The 6,508-nt window shown below is 44.1% G+C and overlaps 1 pseudogene; it reads right to left on the bottom strand.

Moving 5' to 3' along the window:
* Window positions 1-790: 790 nt before the first annotated feature.
* On the bottom strand, window positions 791-5,342 carry LOC143671873 (zinc finger X-linked protein ZXDB-like; annotated as a pseudogene).
* Window positions 5,343-6,508: the final 1,166 nt, after the last annotated feature.

Here is a 6,508-nt window from a genome sequence, read left to right on the forward strand (position 1 = left end):
AAGTGATTTGTTCAAGGCTGTAAAAACTAGTCAGTTCCAGAATTAAAAGCAGAATTCAGATATCCAGACTTGTAGTCCAGGTTTCTGTCCTTTCGCAAATCAGTAAGAAATATCTGCATATAAATGATTATTCCAGAATATCCTCAAATTTGAGTATAACACAAGTGAGCTATGTGGTGGTGATGGAATATAGTATGCTTCATATCAAATATAAGTTGCCAGCCACTGTACTGAGTGAGACCTGTGCCTCTCTGAGCATTGTAGTTTTCTGCTGGATTGGAAAATACAAAGTGGATCACCACTTTGTTTCCTTCCTGCTTCCCAACAACATCTGAGCCAGTCTTGGAGGGTATGATGGTTAGGTTCTGGTGTCAGCTTATCAGGTGATGATGCACAGCTGTCTGTTCAGGCAAGCACTGGCCTTACTATTGCTGCAAAGATATTTCATGGCTGGTTGATAAGCCAGAAGGCTGGTTTATTAAATCGTCAGTCAGTTGATTGCAACTGTGGCTGGTCAACTAAAGGTGTGTCTCCTGCAAACGAGATAACCCAATCAGTTGGACTCGATCCAGTCATCTGAAGACTTTTAGGCAAGAGGAGGTCATTTTCACTGTTTCTTCAGGCAGTGAGCCTTTCCTGTGGAGTTTGTGGAGTTTCCTGTGGAGTTGCCAGCTTCACAGCCTGCCCTACAAATTTTGGACTCCTCCATCCTCACGGTTGTGGAGACACTTTTATAAATCCCATATTTACAGATACCTCCTGTTGGTTCTGTTTCACTAGAGAACCCTGACTAATACAAGGGTGGATCACTGTTGCCCACCAACACCACTTGGTCCATCTGTCCCCAAAAGTTATTATTAACAGAGACATTCCCTTCCAGAGGAGAGCTCTTGGAAGTTATGTCAATAGTCAGGATTCTGGTTTTCACCAATGTCATGTCTGATGCACCTGCTGAGCTACTCCCATTACCGGAAGCATGAGAAAAGAGAGACACTGGGTTTGCTATTCAGCTGACATTGTCCTGGGCTGGTAAGTTCACTGCTGGGTGTAAGGGAGCTTGTAGCTTCTAGCTGTGTTAGAAGACCTTGACGCAGGATGTGCTGTTTTAGCACGTGAGTCTTCCTGCTGTGCTTGGATATGAAGAGTCTATTATGGTTGGAGACTTGGCAACAGCTCTTGGAAGCATTCACGCCCTGAAGGTGTTTCTTAGAGCGAATGTACAGGCTAGTACAAGCGGAGAATGTATCACAGTATCCTTCCAAAGGACACTTGAATGGCTGTGTGCCCAGGTGGGTAATGCTGTGGCCTTTCAAATGCTCTGCTTTCATGAATGATTTCCCACAGCCTTCCACAGAACAGGTGTATCTCTGGTCATCATCATGTTTCCTCTTGTGCCTGAAGAGTTTGGACATGCTAGTGAAGGTCCAGTCACAGCTGTCAGAGTCACAAATAAAAGATCCTTCACTTGTATGACTTCTCAAGTGAATTTTTAGTCAACAGGGTTTGTCATATTGTTTGCTGCATTCAGGAAAGGAACAAGAGTACTTGTCCCCTGAAATGGGCTCGATTATGGGAAAACAGAGTACTTTCTGTGATAAATATCTTCTCGCAATAGGGAAAAATCACACTTGTATGGCCTTTCCGGATCGAAGTGGATGCGCTGGTGGGAGCTGAGCTTGATGTGCGTGGAGAAGTGCTCAGTGCACATCTTGCACTTGAACAGGGTCTGCTCACGGCCCTTCACGTACTCCTTGAGGTTGTGGACGGTGGTGAAGTTCTTGCCGCGGCCGCCCGCGGGGCAGCTGAAGGGTACCTTGAGCTTGTAGGAGGTGGTGAAGGCACAGCCGCAGCTGTCCCGGTGGCACTTAAAGGGCGGTCGGCCCTCGTTGCCGCCGTGCGTCAGCAGGTGCCCCTTGACTTGGTGCTTCTTGACTTAGGTCTATGAGCACTGCGGCTCCTCTCAGCGGCAGTTCAGCCCGCTGAGGCCCGCGCCTGGAGCCCCTCGAGGCCTTCGCGGAACGACACGGTGGCTGCGAGTTCCGGGAGCTCGGCAGGACCCCCGGGCTGCCGACCGGATGGCGAGGGCGGTACGGCCAGTGTGAAGACGCCGTTGTCGAAGCACACCACAGCAGGTTCTGGTTGTTGGTAGTGATGGTGCGCATGGCTGCTGCGGCTGGGCTGGAGGCGGCGGCCGGACCGCGGCCTAAGGCGACCCGCGGGACTCACTACGCACCGCGCGCCACTTACAGCAGCACCACTTAGGAGTCGCCGGAGCCCGGCGCCGCAGTTCTCCACTGGCGGTGGGCCCAGCCGCTCAGGGGCCACCAGGGTCTCCTCTGGCCGCGGCCGGGACCCGCTAACTTCATTGCCCCGCAGAGGCAGCTGCCGATGGCACTCGGGGCCCTGGCTCCCAGGCAGCCCTGGGCCTCGTAGGCGCCTGCTGGGACTGGAGCCATCGCTGCCACATTGGCCCCCACGCGGGCTTCGGGGGGCGAGAGGCCCAGGATACACCCCGAAACTGTATCCTTAATCCGGGGCGGCGGAGGAAGTGCTGTCCCTCATTGATTCTTTTTAATTTTAGTTTAGAAACGTTAGAAGGAAGCAAGCAATTTATTTTATTTTATTTATTTTATTTATTTATTTTTTTTACATGGGCAGGCACCGAGAATCGAACCCGGGTCCTCTGGCATGGCAGGCAAGCATTCTTGCCTGCTGAGCCACCGTGGCCCGAAGCAAGCAATTTAAAAGACAGTTCATGCTCCTAGGAAGAGTTAACTTGCAATTAACATTGTAACTATAATTCAGTTCTGTGTACTGCTACCTGAAAATGTTAAAGAGATCAGTAAGGAGAGAGATCTTAATAGATAATGTGACATTGTTGCCGTAGTCAATAGGTAACTATTAAAATAAAGAGATTTTGCTGCTACTCCAAGTCATCAATGAGCTGCATTTTTCACCTGGTAGGTCCCCAAAATATATATGCAACACACTCATGCACACACAAACACTGGTCAGGTAGACGCATTCTTTATTAGCAATTCAGGCTTTGGCCCCAATCTTTCTTATAGTCCCTTACACTGATGAATTGAGCTGGGTAATACAATCCAACTGCTCTAAAGGCATAATATCAGTATTGGTTCATCCCCACATTAAAAATATTTATTAATTACACAGTTATAACAGCTGTACATCATACTAACACACATGGCTCTCTGAAACTACTGCTATGAAGTACTCATTATGTACCAGGTGCATTGAATGGATTTTTACCTTGAATCATAAAAGCTATTTGAGGTAGCTTCTGTTATTGTCCCAATTTTACAAATAGTGAGACTGAGGTATGTAATTTAAATAACTTGCTCAAGATAGCACAGCTAGAAAGTATAGAGCTGAGTTTGAAATCCAGATTTGTTTCTCACCACCACTTGTGGTCATAGACAGTAAGCTATATTGTAGCCTCTTGGAAATTTTGGTATCCTTTAGGGTTCTTTCATAGACTTTTTTTTCTTCCAACCCACATGTTCATATTTATTTCCTTTTGCTGCTGTAACAAATTACCACAAAATTTGGACTTAAAGCGACAAACATTTATTTTCTTAGAGTTCTGGAAGCCAGTGTCAGCAGGGCTGGTCTCTTCTGGAGGCTCCAGGAGAAAATCTGTTCCTTGCCTCTTCTAGCTTCTGGTGGCTGCTGGCTTGCAGCCAAGTCTCTCTAATTTCTGCTTCCACTGTCACAGGGTCTTCTCTTCTGAGGTCAAATGTCCTTCTGCCTCCCTCTTTTTTTTTTAAATCATGAAAGTATCTTTAATGTTTAAGAAAATCTAAAATATTCATTATGTAATTTCAAATCAAGATGTGTAATTGATTTTAGACTTTGGATTTTTTTAAACTTTTTTTATTGTATAGTATAACATATATACAAAGCAAAGAAATGAAAAAGCAATAGTTTTCAAAACCCTCTTCAACAAGTGGTTACAGGACAGATCCCACAGTTTGTCATGGGTTACCATACGATCCTCATATTTTTCCTTCTGGCTGCTCCAGAATATAGGAGGCTAGAGGGCTTAAATATTTTTTTAACATCACAATAAACTTTTATCCTTCTTTTTTGTGGAAAATAAAGTATATACAAAAAAGCTATAAATTTCAAAGCACAGTATCACAATTAGTTGTAGAACGTATTTCAGACTTTGACATAGATTACAATTTCACAATTTTAGGTTTTTACTTCTAGCTGCTCTAAAATACTGGAGACTAAAAGAGATTAAATTAATGATTCAGCATTCATATTTATTTGTTAAATCCTATCTTCTCTGTATAACTTCACCATCACCTTTGATTTTTATATCCATCTCTTTAGGGGTGTTTAGGCTATGGCAATCCTAAATTTTTCATAGTGTAAGGGTCTGTCACTAATATGGGGTAGGGAGATAGAACTATCTGATGTTCTGGAGAGGCTGAGCTAAGGTTCAGGACTTATCTGGACCAGGGACCCATCTGGGGGTGTAGGTTTCTGGAAAGTTATTCTAGTGCATGGAACCCTTGTGGAATCTTATATATTGCCCTAGATATTCTTTAGGATTGGCTGGAATGGTCCTGGTTGGGGGTTGGCAGGTTATGTTAGGTAGCAAGATCTAACTGAAGCTTGCATACAAGCAACTCCAGAGTAGCCTCTCAACTCTATTTGAACTCTCTCTGCCATTAATACTTTATTAATTACACTCCTTTCCCCCCTTTTGGTCAGGATGGAATTGTTGATCCCATGGTGCCAGGTCTGGATTCATTCCTGGGAGTCATCTCCCACGTTGCCAAGGAGACTTTCACCCCTGGATGTCATTTCCCACATAGGGGAAACCTTCTGTTTCACTCTTATAAGGACACTTGAGATGCATTTAGGGCCCACTGGATAATCTAGGATAACCTCATGTTTCAGTTTGCTAATGCGGTTGGAATGCAATAAACCAGAAATTGATCAGCTTATATAAAGGGGATTTATTAAGTTACAAGTTTACAGTTCTAAGGCCCTAAAAATGTCCAATTTAAGGCACCAGAGAGAGATACCTTGATTCCAAAGAAAGGCTGATGTCTGTCATATGGGAAGGCAAAAGGTTGGCATCAGCTAGTCCTTATTCCTGGTTCCAGTGCCTTTAGCTTCTGATTCCAATGGCTTTCTCCGTAGATGTCTGTGGGTCCTGACTTAGTTGCTTTTGGTAAAAACTCTGGATTTCATCTCTTAGCTTAGACTCTCATGGAAAGGCACATGGCAACATCTGCTGGGCTGTGGTCTCTGTCTAGCTTCTCTTGTCTCTGCACAGCTCCCGGCGTCTCCTGGGGCTTCTGCATTTCCAAACGTCTGCATCTAAGCTTTCTCCTATTGGCTATCAAAGCATCAGTGTCGGCACTCCAAGCGATCCCAAATGTCTGCATCTATATTGGCTCTGACCTGATTCTGTCTCTGTGAATTGTGACTCCAGTAAACTAAGATCCACTTTGAATGGGCGGGGGTCAAGTTGCCATCTAATCAAAAGGTCCCACAGACAACTGGGTGTGTCACATCTCCATGGAAGCAATCCAATCAAGAGGTCCCACCCTACAATATTGAATCAGGATTGTCCCCGTAAAATTGGATCAGGATTAAGAGAACATGGCGTTTCCAGGGCACATAACAGTTTCAAACCAGCACACGTCACCATCTCAAGATCCTTAACTTATTTACATCTGTAAAGTCACATTTGCTGTACAAAGTAATATTCACAGGTTCTAGAGATTAGTACATAGCTATCTTTGGGGGTCACTTTTCAGCCTTCCACAATGTTCAAATAATCTCATGATGTTCACTATCTTCTAACCAATGACTTCCAAATCTGTCTCTCCAGCATATATCTCTCTTTTGAGCTCTATATTCCTTTATCCAACTTACTTTTGTTTTCTTCCACCTAAATGTACCACCACAGACTAAACATGTCTCTGTCAGTCCTTTTCTTTCCATGCCTAAAACCCCAACTCTGGATTCTCTATCTAAATTAATGACACCAGGATTTAAACAGTTCCCCTAGACAGACTTTCTTTCTCGGTGTCCACATCCAGTCAATCACCAAAACCTGTTCATTATACTTCTCTTAAACTACTGAAACAACATCTCTTCTGGGCTCCCTACACCAAGTGTTGTCTTTGTCTATAAGAGGATGAATCCAGAATACCACATAGGAAGACATCACATTCAGTCGTTTTATCCTCAAAGAGCACCACGAAGTCTGTATTTCTTGGGGGAAATCCTCTTTCTGAAAAGCCACTGAATTTTTCAAATAAAGAGGAACTGGCTTGTAAAGAACATTTTCATGTATTCTCATATTAACTTTTAGCTGTTATTGGAGATGAACTCCACTTGTAGAATATTTAGAAGATTGAGGAAAATGTGGCACTTTGGTGCAATTTTATGCCCTGAGCGGCTACTATGCTATAGCTGTGATATATTTCTACTCTGAGTTCAGTTTCACCTTTGGTCCTTA

The sequence above is a fragment of the Tamandua tetradactyla genome, chromosome X, assembly GCF_023851605.1.
Source record: "Tamandua tetradactyla isolate mTamTet1 chromosome X, mTamTet1.pri, whole genome shotgun sequence".
Classification (NCBI taxonomy): domain Eukaryota; kingdom Metazoa; phylum Chordata; class Mammalia; order Pilosa; family Myrmecophagidae; genus Tamandua; species Tamandua tetradactyla.